The sequence below is a fragment of the Phalangium opilio genome, unplaced genomic scaffold (genome assembly GCF_054372755.1).
Source record: "Phalangium opilio isolate 3A_F unplaced genomic scaffold, DU_Popi_V2 ptg000217l_1, whole genome shotgun sequence".
In the NCBI taxonomy this organism is placed as follows: domain Eukaryota; kingdom Metazoa; phylum Arthropoda; class Arachnida; order Opiliones; family Phalangiidae; genus Phalangium; species Phalangium opilio.
In genome coordinates, this window is record NW_028324218.1 from 5,272,594 (window position 1) to 5,289,425 (window position 16,832).

At 36.9% G+C, this 16,832-nt stretch overlaps 1 protein-coding gene across 2 annotated transcripts in view; it reads right to left on the reverse strand.

The window, feature by feature from the left end:
• Nucleotides 1-16,832, reverse strand: part of LOC149615862 (TD and POZ domain-containing protein 2-like) — a 69,024-nt gene that overhangs the window by 34,578 nt on the left and 17,614 nt on the right. For both annotated transcript variants that reach the window (XR_016375770.1, XR_016375771.1), the window contains exon 3: nt 16,535-16,701. The gene's annotated coding sequence lies outside the window, so the exon portion shown is untranslated. The remainder of the gene's footprint in view (nt 1-16,534; nt 16,702-16,832) is intronic.

Consider the following 16,832-nt stretch of genomic DNA (forward strand, 5'->3'; position numbering starts at 1 on the left):
AACCGGAAATGAATAGAGGGCATAGTTTGACTAAACCTTATTTAAATTAAAGACTAACTATAAAAAAATTACTGCGGTATCTGACCACGAACTTCATTAGACATGACTTCATCGGGCACTGACCACTTCGGGTACTGACCATCTTCGAAGGTTGATCTTTTAGGCATTGGCATTCAACGGCGCTACCAACTGCGCCACGATGCACGATGTTGAACTATCTTTGAGCTAATTTAGTTGTGAATTCAAACTAATGAGCATAAAATATTTTCCACGCACCCTCGTGGTCTTGAACCCGGGGTCTTCTAGGTGTGAAGCGGATGAGATAACCACTACACCGCTGATACATTCACAAGTGGACATCGTTTGACTAAATCTTATTTGAATTAAAAGAGGGTTAATGAGTCTTACAGCTTTTCCCCATGGAGTAATAACAACGGGAGTAATTTTTATAGTTGGGGCAACCCCTTCAGAGTAACTTTAGACAAACCTCACAAATTTCCCTGATTTTTACAAACTTCCCAGAGTGGTGCTTTCTCTGTATGTAATTTCCGAAATGGTTTATTACGTCATGTCCTTGCAAATATTTTAATTGCTTTATAAATACCTATTCATTTTAAATAAAAAAACCTTGAGCCCTGTAAACCCAGTGTGGTATGTTACGAGTGGCATATTCCGGGTGGCTTTGTTTTAAGTAGAAGGATCAGAAAATTTGGAATGACACGAAAGGAAGCTTCCCGGAACCTAGACAGTCGATTACGGCCCCCCGACAAAAATAAAGGTTAAAGGCCGACTTCCAGCAAAAAAAGGGTTCAAGCCAACTGAAAACCGGACATGGAGACTAACAATGGGGTGGGGCGACCGTGCCCTCTGGGGGAAAAATTTGGAAGGGTTCAAGCTAACTGAAAACCATGCAATGTGGTTCTAGAGAAATGAAGATGAACAAAAGAAATCCTTTTAAATTTATTTCCTCTCGAATTTTTGATTTCCTCTCCTCTGAAGGTTTCTCTATTGTGTATCTTCAGCTCACTATAGAACCACATTGCATGGACGGCTTTCAGTTAGCTTAGGTAGAACCTTTCTAACCTTTACCCCAGCGGGGATTCGAAAATCGGCACGGTCGCTCCATTGTAAGTCTCGAAGCTCGGTTTTCCATGAGCTAGAACCCATTTCGCTGGAACTCGGCCTTTAAAATCCATCAAAGGCAAAGGGATTACCGAATGCCACCTAAATTATCTATTTTCCAAGTATTTTTCGTGGAAACTAGGCTTACTTTGTCAAGTTAGTATCTTTCCATTTTATTAGGGCTTCAATGATACCAGTTCCGTGCCAAATTTGGTCATATCTTAATTTGCAAATGTTTTTGTTGTTATAAATGTTTCGTCTTAAGACAAACAATTAGCCCACACAGCTGATGATATTTTATCTCTGATTTTTAAAAAGCTTCTTAAGTTTTACCGACGGCTTAAATTCAAATAGTGTAGCTTTAAGGGGAAGCTACCTACCAGGCTGAACTCACACCATGTATTTTCTACCAGCGCCTGTAGAAATGTTTATCCCGCAATGAATGAATGAATGAATGAATCTTTATTTGCCTTCTTAGTAGATCCCTTTTGAAACAGGGAGGAGCCACTACTGGCTCGCAAGCAATTGGTACATACCTTTTTTTTTTTTTTTAGCATTAGAAAGGTAAGATTTACAAGATTAAATAAAATTAAATATACAATATGAATATATACAATGAAACAATACATTTTGTATTTTGTTTTACTTCCAACGGAGTGAGAGGGGGCGCAGCACACTAGCAGAATGGGGGAGGAAACTGTTATTGTTTTTTAGGTAATGTTTTTGAACGGCGTTGATTCCAGAGGGTAAGAATCCTTTTGGTAAGCAAAATGTCGGAGGAGAATACGTGGGGATCAATGTAACCTAGACGAATACATCCGTGCTCAGGGAAAAACCACAAAACAGGGGCAGATATAATATTAATATTATTATTCAATTAAACTTCTATTATTTAAAACTAGAATTTAAATATTAATTAAAACTGAAGATTAATAATTATACAGACCCGAAGCCTCTAATCTTAATGAACAAACGTTTTTCACACTCAAGAGTCATCTATTCTTGTCGACTTTTCGTCTAACGGTGGGTAAATGTTCTCATAAAAATAATTCTAGGTAAGTCAAGGAGTCTTAAATGAAATCATAGGTTAATAATAACCCTAGAATAAGTTTGCAAGACACCTTCAAGTAATACACAGAGTGTCTCTGATAAGTCTGCAGCCATAAATCTATCTCCATTTTGTTAATTTGCCATAAAAGACACTGTTTTCGAGTTATGATTTGATTGGAGTATTTTAGGGATGGCCCCTTAGATCATTTTCGAGTCAAAATTCATTTCTCAAAGAAAAATTAACATCCCCCACTAATTTATGACAAACAGACTTATCAGAAACACCCTTGTTTTTTAATGTATAAGCTTAACTTACGTTAATAAACTTATGATAACAAGTACTACCCTTGTATACTATCCATCATAGTGGGATTTGCTTTCTATTAACGTTGGTAATCCAACAAGGGGGGGGGGGTGGATTAAGTTTGATTTGGTGTGAAACACTTTCTCGGAATCTCAAGTGGATATAGCTGCAGCCACGTGGTTAAGGACAACGACCTTAAAGGTCACGTACACCCAAAAATAGACGTATATACAGAGTCACCAACTTGAAAAGGCTTGTTGCAGTGAACCCCTTCGGTTTTACAACCACCGGAAATTTAACCCCGTATCATAAGTTCATAAGACATGTTCCTTCCATAAGTTTGTTTAATTAATCTCTGGTCATGACAAACTGAAAGGCTTGTAATTTTGAAGTGAGTGAGTGAGTGAGTGAGGTAGGTCATAGATTCGAGGAGGTAAAGCGAGGGAGGCCTGGTGAGTGAGTGAGGCGCTGCTGTCAAAGGGGGCTTAGTAATGCGGACTAAATAGGAACTTGAAGGAGAGAGTAATGGAGTGGAAACCCCCATACCTTAAGCGTTGCCTTTGTACCCCCACCTACGGCACCATAGTCCTCCCATCATCCCCAGCGGTTAGGTAGGGTCGTGCCGGACGAAATTGTAAAGGACGCTCCCTCTATCTCAAAAATAGAAGCTAGTTCTCATTCAAATAAAATGGCGCTACGCGGCAGCACTTAGCAATCGCCTACGGAAAGGTAGGGGCGTGCGCGAGGTACACTGGGAGAGATATGGTGCCGCAGGTCGCCCATCATCATTTCCAATCCATCTGACTCCCTTATCCCTGATAGGAACACCAAGATGGAATAGGTCCTAGCTGCAAAATTAATTAACCACCACCGAGTGTACTTAGGACTTCAATTGAATTCGCTTCCGTCGTTCTCCTCGAACTAGTTATCTCGAGCTACTGTAAGTCTCTCAGTAGCATTACGAATCGAATAGGTAGTGTAATGTACACTTTTGGAATATATCTTATAAACTTATGTTTGTATATAGTGTACAGTGGACAATACTGGACACAGGAAGTGTACATTACACTACCTAGTAGCATTACGAATCGAATAGGTAGTGTAATGTACACTTTTGGAATATATCTTATAAACTTATGTTTGTATATAGTGTACAGTGGACAATACTGGACACAGGAAGTGTCAGCGATTTTCATATACCCTCTCTCTCTCTGTATCTTGACCGGATCGGAATAACTAAGTTGATTGTCGTACACGATATCAAAGGAGTTGGGATTTGATGAAAGGAGTTATATGGTAGTGACAAGTTTGTCTGTCTGTCGAGATCAAAGTTTTTTTTTTACACATAGTGTTTCTGATAAGTCTGCAGGCATAAATTAAGGGGGATGTTAATTGTTCTTCGGGAAATCAATCAATTTTGAGTCAAATATGTTCTATCACCATTTTGTTAATTTGCCACAAGGGACACTGTTTTCGAGTTAAGATTGCATCCAGAGTATTTTACGGATGATCCCTTAAATTTAATCAGGGATAGATTAAATTTTTGAAGTAGGAATGGAGAACAGATCGAGTATTCTGTGTGGGCGCTCGTCAAAGTCCCGGACCCCCTTCCACGGGACGGGGGGGTATGAAAGAAGAGGCGGGAGGGTCATAGCGACAGAGGTGAAAAAGAATTTCGTATTTTTTGCCGTTCCCCTCAGCAACGTCATCAAAACGTAGGGTTTAAGTGAGCCAGCTAATAAGATAATTTAAACTTTTCGTTACGTGTTGGTTGGAGGGAGGGGCTCTATACTGGGTTGGCTGAAGTAAATACTATCCGTTCTCCATTCCTACTTCTAAAATTAAATCCATCCCTGATCTAATTAAGGAACAATAAAAGACAATGATTTCTAAGTTAATTTAATTAAGCGGCAGTCCCTAAAACACTTATCAAATCATAACTTGAAAAGTGTTGCCAGTCATTAGTAACGTATGCAATTTCAACCGCTATCTACAACAGACTGAATTAAGCTTGCAGAATTGTGTTCGAACTTATTTTTCTTGCAGTTCAAATATCTCGTTACACATTTTCCCAAAATAGGCCAAAAGAAACAACAATTTAAAACTTTAACAATGGCTGCGTCCCTAATTACTAGGTTTAAAAATAAATTTTTAATTATCTTCCGATTTTAATTAGTGGTTTGTGGTGGTGTTGACAAAAAAGGCGTGGTCTATAATATTTCACTTCTAAAAGGTTGATTTTCAGGGACAAGCTACGCTATTAATTAAAAAAAGAGAGAGGTCTTAAAATAGGTCAAATCCTTTTATGTCTCGTTGGCTATAGGAAGGCCTGTCTTGTTTGGTTCCATCTTAGTGACACTACGGTGGTTAACTGAAGCGTTGAGCTTTCTTTGTCAATTCTAAATGCTGAAGTATATCGGGCTCGAAGTTATCCGAGTCCTTAGGTTTAAACGCAAAATCGATGTCAGAACATGAGGGTTCTATATGTAAGAGAATGGAATCTCTCGTGAAATATTAGAATTTATGAAATCAAAATGAAGTATTTGGGAGGAGTACACCTCGTAAAATCTTTAAATGGAATCACGTAAAATTTGTAAATGAATTTCGTGAAATAATAAGGAACTTGACGAAATTTTTCAGCCTCTAGTGGAATCTCGTGAAATTCCACGGAATTTGAGAAAATTTTTAAGCCTCTGGTGGAATCTCGTGAAACTCGACGTAATTTGACGAAATTTTTTGAACTTCTGATGGAATCTCGTGAAACCCGACGAAATTTTTCAACCTCTGTTGGAATCTTGTGAAACCCGACAAAAATTTACAAAATTTTTCAACCTCTAATGGAATCTCGTGAAACTCGACAGAATTTGACGAAATTTTTCAACTCCGATGGAATCTCGTGAAACCCGACGAAGATTATCAACCTAGATTGGAATCTCGTGGAATTTACAGGGAAAGAGAGTATGGAAATCAAATTGACTAATACAGGACTTCAGTTACGATAACTTCTCGTCTAATCCATTTCAGCTTACAGACACGACCCCAAGGTCGTTCCAGGAATTGTTTTAAGAAAGGCCCTACAGAGCTAAGCCCGCGTCGCAATTTCTTCTTTTTTTGTTTTCTTGTACACAGTTTTGTCTATTCAATTGCCAACTAAAGTCGATGGATAAGGTCTAGGAAATGCGGATAGACGTTTTTAGTAGTAAACCCACCGAGATACGTGACAAGCCTTTGCCAATAGTAATATTTGTCCTATAAATCAATTGGGAAACGCTATCAAAAAGCCTGTATCTCAATATACCCGAGCCTTGTATCGAAACAGTCCAGCAATTCGTATCCCCATAGGCAATTTTGATTAAGAGACGGGTTCTAGTATAGGTTTTGTACTCGTTGTACGGGGGCGAGTGGAACACCCTTGATGAATGTGTGTGGTATTGTCAAAGTCAATCAGGGCTCTTATTCATCGAATCTGATCTCATGACCAATTCAAGGACATCCTATAGTGTGGGATTAACTTATCTTTTCTTATTGATTTGCAAAATTTTTTGATTGAAAAGTGGAGTCGATTCTCCATACAAGATAAATGGGCAATATTTTTATTTATCTACTTTTTTGGAAAAATATGTATTTTTTTTATTTTGTAGCCTAAGGAATACATACAGCTTCTAGTAATCATTGCGTCCCCATGATTTTTGCTACGGGTAAAATTCGTCACACATAATGTTGAGTCTAGTTAGCTCTTCCCATAAAAAATGCATAGATACATTGAGTGAAAATGGATGACTACACAATGATTCCCAGTAGCTGTATGTATTCCAGACGAATTTAATTAGAAGGTTTCAAGTTCATTTTTTATGTGAAAATGGTTCTGCACAATGATTCATATTAAAGGTAAATTCAGGTAACAAACATAATTGATTATACCTTAATTAAAAGAACGGTTTCCTTTTTCTAAATATAAAAAAATTAAATATTAAAATTAATCAATAAATGATCTCTTATTTCAATATGATAGTTAGTACATTTAATTAGTCTTAAAAACTATCAAGGGCTACTGTGTTGCCATCCGCCATTATTTATTTAGTGGCGTCTGCTAAATCGAACCCTTTAAATTACCCTTACCTCTCAGCCAGTGAGAATTCAACCAATCCCGTAGGGGGTAAGGTAGGTTCTGGGTAGCAGACGCCATGCACTAAACCAATGGCGGGGAAATGGTGCAGTCCTTGATAGTTTTTAATTCTATATAAATGTACTAATTATAATATTGTAATAAGAGATAATTCATTTTAATTTTAATATTTAATTCCTTTTATATTTAGAAAAAGGAAACCGTTCTTTTAAACGGTATATTTTCCCTTAAGAAAGGTATATCATGATCAATTTATAAATTGAGCATTTTTGGTCTTATAACCGTAATCTATCTACTATAGCGTCTGGTCTAACCAAGGGAATACAGAATCACTACACTTTGACCTAAAAAGCATCCTCAATCTCATGGCCATTCACAATAGCGGCTGGGTCACGCAATTCCTTCCCTAAACCATTTTCTATATCGGCTAAAATATTACTATGAAAAACAAATAAAACTACATAAACGGCCCCCATATCATATCTCATATAGAATACATTAAGGTTCAAAAAGAAACAATCTTTCAAGTGCTCGCAAGAAAAAAGGTGGGTAATTTCAACATAAGCGAATAATCCTCTTTAAGTATCCATCATTTGATCTTTGTGGAAGGACCCCTGCTTCCCCCCACCCTTTATTTACGTCAGCGCCTAAGAGAAATCGGGCGCCAAAAATACAAGAGAGATTATTATTTCGTAAGCAACGTGCGGCTTAAGAGAGAAGTATATATGGGGTTGGCCAGACTCTCTTGGGTTTAAATTTTAACCATGCTAGCTCCAACCTGTGTTTTTTACCCGGATCACACGATACTTTGTCATCCCTTACGCTACTGATTTGTTTTACTTTTCTAAAGAAAAACAGGGCAAAAGACGATAAAGTTTTTCACTTGGTTTTTAGGCGAGCGTACTTTTGCATATCCGATTTTTGGGAGAGGGTTTTTATCACTTCTCGCGTGTAATACTAAGAGTACACTAAACGGAACGCCTTCACGGCGGTAGGGTCTCGTATAATTTAATACCACGTGACGGATTACAGCCTGCAGGAGGACAGACAACTCCCCTCAATAGATTCCATTCAGGCATGGGAACTTAATGGTACATTACCAACTTATGATATTAGATAATTCTATGGCTATTTTCTGAAGGTCTTTTGGTTCTGAATCGGCAATCTGCAAGACCCACGCCTTGCCTTAGAGAAAACTAAAGTCTAAAAATGCAATCGACAGCAAATTTTACGTTAATGGCTAAAACCACGCGCCGGTCGCGAGTATCTTGACCTTGCAAAGATATTTTCTTTTTTTTTTTTTGGCCCATCAAATAGGTATGTGGTTAGCAATTTGGCATTAAGAAAGAGGTATCGGTATCTTTGGAAGGGTTGGTGGTTTCACCTGGAGTTTTCTAAATCGACAAGCCTTGTTTCAATATACGATGCACCTTCTTTATTAGAGAAAATTAAGAGTGTTTCAGATCTTTATACATAAATTGTATAAAAAAGAGTGGGTTTCTTTTATACATTAACGAAGTAATGTCTACGATGTTGGAAAAAGTACAGGTTTAGTAATTTAGTTTACTGAGGTTTAATTAATATAATTAGAGGTCACAGAGGTGATTTCAAAAGCTAAGAATTTAAAGATTAAATGATATAATTAGCAATAAAAAATCTAGCAAATTAACTTCGCGCCTAGCTTTATTACTAATTAAATTAGTTTTAACTTATTTAAAACTCTTAATTACGTTCCAAAATAATAATAATAATAATAATAATAATAAAAATCAACCTTCTACATGTATAGTTTCAGGGATAGATATAACTTTAGAAGTAGGAATGGAGGACAGAGTAATGTGGGCGCTCGTCAAAGTCCCGGACCCCCTTCCACGAGACCGGAGGTGGGGGAATGAAAGAAGAGGCGGGTCATAGCGACAGAGGTAAAAAGGAATTACGTATTTTTCACCGTCCCCGTCAGCAACGTCATCAAAACGTAGTTTAAGTGAGCAGCCAATAAGATAATTTAAACTTTTCGTTACGTGTTGGTTGGAGGGAGGGGCTCTATACTGGGTGGTCTATGAGTCTGAATAAATGAAGTAAATACTAACCGTTCTCCATTCCTACTTTTAAAATTAAATCTATCCCTGATAGTTTATTTAAAATTTATTTAATGAACCATTGTTCAATTCCCAGCATCTATTTATAAACCTAAAAAAAACATAACTGATAAATTCAAGCTGATCGAATAATCCATACTTTTGATTGAAATGTTAAGTCCAGGTCAGTGATTTTTCAATATCAAGTTCAAAAGTTTATTATTTATTCTTTTTTTTCCACGAGTTTAAAGAAAGGTTTGCGGTTTTCTCTCTCTATCTGGGGAAAACCTTGAAATTCGTTTAAAAATTTAGCATAAGGCAAATCCGAATCGATTTTCTCAATAAGGGTTTGAAAATAAGTCGCCTATGCTATTCTTAAGCTGACCTACTATGCACAAGGCACTAGGCCTTGACTGACTTCTTCAAGATTTACCATATCATAGTATTGGGTAAGAAAATCAGATCAGGAATGCATACAGATAACAGGAATAATTGTGAACACAAATATATATATGGCATGTTAATTTCTACGAATTCGGGTTTTGTGGATAAAACCGGGCTTGAGAACTAAGTATGGCGTTACGCCTCATAACTGAGATATTTTCATTGGTTGGGTAGCAACGCGAGGTGCAACGTGCAGCGAGATAGATTATCATAGCATTTGTTAAGAAAATCAGATCAGGAATGCATACAGCCAACAGGAATTATTGTGAACCCAAATAAATAAATATATATCTACCATGTTAATTTCTATGAATTCGGGCTTGAGAGCTTACTATGGCGTCACACCTCATAATTGTGGGTAAAACCGGGCTTGAGAACTTACCATGGCGCCTTTCTAACCGTGATTTTATTCATTGGTTGAGTAGCAACGTACGCGAGGTGAAACGTGCAGCGAGATAAATTATAAATTTGCTATTGGTAAAATTCGTCATAGATAATGATAAGTCTAGCCAGCTCTTCAAACAAAATCCGCCCTAAATACGTTGAGTCAAAATATCTACACAATCATTCCTAGTAGCTGTATGCATTCCTTCATATATTTATAGAAAAAAATATTGCGTCGAAACACAAAAACCACACGGATATTCAGTATTTTACAACTGACCTACCCCTCGAAAAATGCTTAATGAACACCTTATCCTAACGCAATAAATTCAATCCTTAATAATATCATCAAACCATGGAGAAATGATCTAGGTAAGATGGAGTGGAAATTATTATGGGCGACCTGCGGCATGCACTAAAACCTTCCCAGCGTACCTTGGGCACGCAAGCCCCTACCCTTCGGTAAAGGCGATTGTTAATTAAGTGCTGCCACGTAGCGCCATTGTATTTGTATAAGAACTAGCTTCTATTTTTCAAGACAGAGGGGGGTACGTCCATTACGATTCCGTACTGTTACTACGACCCTACCTAAACCGCCACTAAGGAGGCTGGGAATTCTTCGGTACCGTACAGAGGCAACGTTATAGGTATGGGTATTACCTCTCCTTCCGTATCTCCCTAAATAACCTTGCCTTATAAAGCATCCATAAATCTTAACCCGCAAAAGGAGTAAGAAACACATCATTATATAAACGAAAAACGCTCCCCTAAAATTCATGACGCGGAATAAACAAGCTTGATTTATAATCCGAGATTCCCAAATTCAATATTCAAGCTAACTTTAATCTAGATCAACAAAGGTTCCTTACGATAGCAACAAGTACCCCCTTCGATACAAAGTTAAATTGAAGCCAAAATATAGTACACAGGAAATAGGTAGTGTAACGTAATATCATCTTTACAATAATGAATTTATTTGAGGATAAATTCAGGTAACATAACTGAGCATAGCTTAAAAGAAAGGCCTTTTTCTAAATATAAAAGGAATTAGATATTAAAATTAATCAATAAAATGAATTATCTTTTATTACAATATGATAATTAGTACATTTAATTAGTCATGATTAAAAACTATCAAGGACAACTACACCATTCCCCCGCCATTGGTTTAGTGCATGGCGTCTGCTAGCCAGAACCCTTACCTCTCTCAGCCTGTGAGAATTCAACCAATACCGTAGGGTTAAGGGGTTCGATTTAGCAGACGCCACTAAACCAATGGCGGCACAGTATTTTCCTTTAAATTCTACCACGAATAGCTCAAATGGAAAAGAGTTTCCAGGTTAGGGTAATAGACCATTTCGGAAATTACATAAAGAGAAACAAACATACAGGGACGAGGCGGCCATACACCATTCCAATGCATAGGGGAGGGGCCCACATATTAGGCTAGTTTCCTCGCGCCAAAATACAACGCCAGACGGAGCTCGCGTTCGTTACACGTGGGAGGCTAGTCGACTCACACTGCCCTCTAACGGTGGGTGCTTCTAGGCGCTAGGGAAATGGACATTCCAACATTAAAATAGAGGCCTTCATTAAATGGAACCATTTAAAATCCTTATATCATGATATCAATCATTAAAATGAACCTCGTTATTTTATTTCTAAATGAAGCTGTAATTCTCTTGCAGTATGAAAACCTTCATTTATAAAGTTTTGGGAAGGGAATATTCCCAGGCTTTTGGGTTAAAAAAACTTTTACACAGCAAGGTATGTATTTGAAAACGAAAATAGAGAGACAGAAAACCCAAAACTAAACATTTAAAGTGTTCCTCTTAAAAAGAAGTATGTAGGGGTCCCAAAGCATCCCTTGACCCAAATTGAACTGCAAAGGAGACAAATATTTCCTGACATTTAGAGAGACAAAACTAAAATTGACCGATGTCACTTGTCAGTGATGTCAAAGGCCACAAGGACCTTTAACCAACATGGCATCCAATCGTTAAATGACTTCGATTAAAAACATAGAGTACAAGGTCAGATTTTAAGCGTCTGCAGGAGACCGGAGATGCAAAAGCAATTGGCAATTGAGGAGACGATCAAATTGCTTTGGTTGAATCAATTAAGGATTAAAATGCATACACGAGACTACATTTTCAGTAAGGTTAATTTAAATAATTAAAAGTTTAATTGGAAAAGAGTGGTGGGCAAAGATTCATTTGATTTTTAGAATAGAAAATTTCTATTAGTGGTTTTTGGTCCTTTTAGTGTAATTTAAAAGTGATTGTAACAAGAGTGAATAAATTGAAGTCATTTGGTTTTATATTTAACCTGGAATGCATACAGCTACTAGGAATCATTGTGTACCCAGCCATTTTCACTCAACGTTTCTACTTGGATTTTGAGGGAGGAGCTAGACAACTAGTCATTATGTATGACGAATTTTACCAGGGTGAATTTATAATCTATCGCGTTACCTGTTGCACCTCGTGCGCTCATAGGAACTCGTGTTGCAACCAATTTAATGAAACGACAGTTAGAAAGAGGCCATCAGGATTGTTATAAGGCGTGACGCATAGTAAGTTCAGAAGCCCGGCCCACAAAACACGCATAGAAATTAACGTGGGACACAATTATTCCAATTATCTTTATGTATTCCTGATAAAATCAAAAACAGAGACCATAAAAGCGGTAGTGAGCGAAAAAATAAGGTGTTTTCAATTGGCTGGATCTCAGAAAAGCCGCTACGTTTTCATTTGCTTAAAAACGTTTTGAGTGCTCTCTCTTTTGAGTCCTTTGAGTCCTTTTCCATAAAAGGTTTGAGTAAAAGGTAAAATCGGTAAAATGAATAACATTCGGTATAAAAAATGCCGTGCGGTCATACGCTTCTGGATCAATAATAAAAAATAAAATCAAAACAGAATTTCCATAACTTAAAGTGTTAGTGACATAATTTTCGTCATCCTCAAACTTAAAATGCGAAAAAAATCCTTGAAAAATCTAGTTTATTATGATATGTTTACTTTTTTATTTGGTTTCGTAGCAATTTATTAAATTGCAATCAAAGTTTTGTGTTTGGAAAAGGCCTAGTTGAGATTTTCTTTCGTTTGATGACGTAGAAAGGAGAAATTTTCACTCTAGATGTCGCTCACGTGACGCGCCTGTTAGTGTCGCCGCGCCGCGTTAAGCCTAAATTATTCAGATTCGCGCGCGCGCCGCATTAGTAAACTCGGGAGTCTCGCGCTTGGCTTTTCCGCGAGATGCCGTGAATGACGTAGCAAGGTGAAAAACCCGCCAAAAATCTTCTTAGCAAATTTGCCTTTGTCCCCCAAATTTCAAGTTTTCAAAGTGTTTTTTCTGTGTTTTCCCTCATAATTAAATATTATTCAAGCATATTTTTGGAATCAGAAGAGTTTAAACTCTCAAAAAAGTAAGGTTTTCTTTAGATTTGAGATGATTTTTAAATCACGTCGCTATTCCTTTAATATACCACGTGACTTTTCACTCGCGTGCCCAAAAATATGACAAGTGAACGTGGAAAATTTCTTCCCCCCCCCCTCTCTTTATTTATTCTGGAATTTTCCGTTATTGACTAAAAAGACTAAAAATTAAATACGGCAAATTTCGGGGTTTTTCAAAAAAACAACCTGATTTTATAAGGTATCTAATACTACAAACAAACCCATTATTAAAATCTTCAATTTGATGAATTTAAATGCTTAAATTAATTTATTTTTAATATGGTTGGAGCTATTTATTGTTTCAAGTTTAATAACTACTAAATCAGGGATAGATTTAATTTTAGAAGTAGGAATGGAGAACAGAGTAATATCTGGGCGCGCGTCAAAGTCCCGGACCCCCTTCCACGGGACGGGGGGGGGGTATGAAAGAAGAGGCGGAAGGGTCATAGCGACAGAGGTAAAAAGGAATTGGGTATTTTTCGCCGTCCCCGTCAGCAACGTCATCAAAACGTAATTTAAGCGAGCAGCCAATAAGATAATTTAAACTTTTCGTAACGTGTTCGAGGGAGCGGCTCTATACTGGGTGGGCTATGAGTCGGACTACTGAAGTAAATACTAACCGTTAGACTCCATTCCTACTTATAAAATTAAATCTATCCCTGGTTGTAGCTATTTATTGCTTCAAGTTTAATAACTACTAAAAATATATAAATATAATATATAACAAGACGGGGTGGGCTTGGTTTTTCGAACTCTAATATTTACGAGGTCAAAAGCTTAAGTCGTTAAACAAGTCATATTCAAACCAAACTTCATTTTACTAAAAGCAGTAATGAGAAATCTATCGTAGACTGTCTATGGATATTCTTTTTAATGGCATAGACCCATAAAATAAGTTCCAGAAAACTGAATTTGATCTTTGGAAAAAATTATTGGAAATATACATTTTTTTTGTAAAGATTATTGATAAAAAAAAAAACCCGTTGACCACGACCAATAAATCTACATTAGTTATACTAGTACAGGGTGTTAATTGCAAAAAGGAAGGGTAATAGTAATTTGCCTAAGCAGGTATAGATTTAATTTTAGAAGTAGGAATAGAGAACGGTCAGTATTTACTTCTGTCCGACTCATAGACCACCCAGTATAGAGCCCCCTCCCTCCAACAAGTAAAGAAAAGTTTAAATTATCTTATTGGCTGCTCACTTAAACTAGGTTTTGATGACGTTGCTGACTTTTCCAGCGAAAAATACGTAATTCCTTTTTACCTCTGTCGCTATGACCCGCCCGCCTCTTCTTTCATACCCCCCCCCTTTTTGGGAATGAATGAACACCCTGTACTTCTGTAGCAAAAGTCCAATCTTAGTCAACTTCACAGACAGTCAGACAATCATTTCGAAGCAGTAAAATCAAAAAAATAAATTCGACTGAATCGCCATCTATATTATATAGTTCAATGACCGGATTTTTTTTCATTGACATGAATATTTCGCTTTGTTTGGGTTGGGATTTTAAACATTCCAGCTAAATTTGTCTGCGAATTATAATGAATTTAAATAAGATTCAACGGGAATACATACAGCTACTAGGAATCATCGCGTCCCCCATATCTACCATGTTAATTTCAATGCGCGGTTTGTGGGCTGGGCTTGAGAACTTACTATCTGATATAATTTTGTTGACTTATTTTTAACTGCAGTTCCATTGGTTGGTAGCAACGCTAAGTACAACGTGCAGCGAGATTCATAGCTTTCAGAGTAGGAGGATTTACACCATTTACACGAGGAGGCCTGGCTTTTGGCTCCACCTAGGGGGTCTGTCCTCCTTGTGTAACACCTAAAGCCTGGCCTACTTGTGTAAATAGTATGAATCCTCCTAGTCTGAAAACTATGCATAGATGTATGTAGAGGTAACACTAGTCATACGTAATGATTAGTCTAGCTAGCTCCTCCTACAAAACCCGCCTTGATACGTCGAGTGAAAATGGCTAGGTACACAATGATTCCTAGTAGCTTTATGTATTCCATATTTAAAAGTAGTTAAACACAGTTCCACGGAACGAATTTTGCACCGAAAATTCAATATATGTCCAAATTTAACGGAAATTTGAACAAAAGATAAAATGAACAGTAAGTGTAAGAATGAGGCAGGCTCAGACGTCAAACTGACCATCAGTGACCTCTTGTTAAAAGTATAAGGGGACAAACGGAAATTAATGATCCATAGACTAGTTCCGTAGAAAGTTAGGCCTACCCTTCCCAACAGTACTAAAATCACCTTAAAATCTACAAATAGTCCTACTCAAACAAGGGTGTGAAACCGTTCCCTAATTTAATCGAAATACCCTATTGGAGAGACGGGCTGGGAATCAAAATGAAGCCCTTTAGTAACTTGTAGGATGGAAAAGTTGACGTTGTTCACGACTCGAGTCGAGAGTTCAAAATGAGAAAGGTTTCAAGTAGGATTTGTGTCAAGCAATTAAGTTTACCAAGTAATTAAATTAATTGAGATGGCTTAGAAGTTTTAACTCTGCCACTATATCTAATTCGTCGCACCTTTATATGGGTTTATTTAATTAACCGATAAGGTGTATTGAAGAGTATTAGTTAGATTAGAAAATAAATTAGAATATTGAATTTAGTGATTAGTGAAGTGTTACATAAAAGATTGTGTATAAATTTGACTACATTGGATCGAAACATTGTTATTCGAAGAAAGCCTTCTGTTTTGATAAATATCTCAATGTCTCATGAAGGAAATGCTTGCGGATCTTCCCTTAGAGGAGGAGGTGAGATGGAGTGGTAATATTATTATTGGGTCCCCCATAGTACCTTGGGCACGCCCCTACCCTGCCATCTAGCGCCTTTTGAAAATAGAAGCTATTTCTAAAAAAAAAACGTCCTCTGAGGATGCTGGGAGGATTTCTTTGCCATTCAGTAGATGGGGGTACATAGGCTACCTTATAAGTATTCATATTGCTACTCCATTTCACCTCTATCCTCTAAGCTCTATGAAATTTCCGTTAAATGTAACGCCATCTAGGCCAACTACCTATAACTAACTAAAGTAAATATTGGCCTCATAATATGGTATCCCATTGTTCTTATAATTATGTTTTGGTTAAGTTAATTAAGTCCAAATTTAAAAAATAGCCCTTCCAAAAGGTTATCCAATAGGTGACACTGAAAACACAACCGAGATTAAAAGAACCAATCAATAAACAAGTGCGGTTCCTAGGGATTTTGTTGAAGTTGGGACAAAGTTGATGTACATGACACAAGAAGAGTGGATGTATCAACAGGTGTGTTTAAATGCATAAATAAAAGCTTTACTACGATTAGCAACTCAGTTGCTCTGATTTAAATTTGCGTTTGTTCGTTTTAATTTAAACTTCATGAAGGATTTCTTAGATTTAAAATTTACTAAAAGTAGGTCTTAATACTTGTTACAATTACCCCTTTTGTCACAAAAAAAACACATTTCACCAACGTTGTGTTAGGCAACGTGTTCCAGCGTTACAAAAACCACAACACAGCACAAAAATTTTAAAAAATGATTAAAAACTCACCAACAGCTACACTTCAATTAATTTGGTTTGTAATTTCCATAGAACGTAAAAAAAAAATAGACGTGGCTTCACTTTGAAAAGTTGCATTGACATCGTGTATTAGGCCTAACTTTGGGCCTAATCCGATTGTCTACCATGAAATTCGCGATTAAAAAACTTTCGTCTTCCTGAAAAAAATAAGACGAAAACATGTTTAAATGCTAAAATAAATTTATTCACTAAATTTTGTCCCTAATATATATAAATAATTAAAATAACACGTTAAATTTACCATCAAACCTGCAATACAAAGCATCCA